Here is an 863-nt window from a genome sequence, read left to right as displayed (position 1 = left end):
CACTGGGCCTTAATCCATTAATTATACTTCCCATGTGAACTTGGATGAAGTTTATATACATCTTTAAGCCAATTAACTTTTAATAGATTTCTAGAGTATCTACAAGCAGTAGTGGTAGCATTTGTAGTAAAACAGTTATCTACTCATTGATCAATGCCACCATATTTATTTACATTTGTATTTGTGTGAATATTTATATCATGTCATTGATCCACTAAGAAATTTCATCAGAGTGCATGCTTCTAATGAACAGTATGTGCTCCACAAGCCTAGTGGTTTTTCCAGGCTAACAGGAGCAAATGAGATGTGTTATGATGAGAAAGAACCTCAGACACCCATAATTGTAGTCATCGTCCATGACTTATATCGACACAGGGAAATTGTCATCATTGGTCCGTGATGGTTTTAATGAAAATGTCCCCCACAGGCTCATAGGGAGTGGCACTATTGGGAGGTGTGGCCTTGTTGGAGGAAGTGTGTCACTGGGGGTTGGGCTTTGGAGTTTCAGAAGCCCAAGCCAGGCCCAGTGTCTCTCTCTCTCCCTGCTGCCTGCTGATCTGGATGTAGAACTCTCAGCTACTTCTCCTGCACCATGTCTGCCTGCATGTTTCCATGCTTCCTACCATGACAATAATGGACTAAACTTCTGAACTGTAAGCCAGCACCAATGAAATGTTTTTCTTTATAAGAGTTGCCATGATCACGGTGTCTCTTCACAGCAATAGAAACCTTAACTAAGACATAAAACAAATATATTTTTTCTCCTTTTGCACTTGGAATCACTTATGAATTAAATTCTGAGACTTCAGACAAAATACCAAGGAGAAGAATCCATTTGTGTGTCATCATTACCTTGTAACTCC

At 39.7% G+C, this 863-nt stretch overlaps 1 pseudogene; it reads right to left on the bottom strand.

Moving 5' to 3' along the window:
• Nucleotides 1-320: 320 nt before the first annotated feature.
• LOC121832462 (small nucleolar RNA SNORD113/SNORD114 family) lies at nucleotides 321-397 on the bottom strand (annotated as a pseudogene).
• Nucleotides 398-863: the final 466 nt, after the last annotated feature.

This window comes from Peromyscus maniculatus, chromosome 9 (assembly GCF_049852395.1).
Source record: "Peromyscus maniculatus bairdii isolate BWxNUB_F1_BW_parent chromosome 9, HU_Pman_BW_mat_3.1, whole genome shotgun sequence".
Classification (NCBI taxonomy): Eukaryota; Metazoa; Chordata; class Mammalia; order Rodentia; family Cricetidae; genus Peromyscus; species Peromyscus maniculatus.
This window is presented reverse-complemented; position numbering and strand designations above follow the sequence as displayed.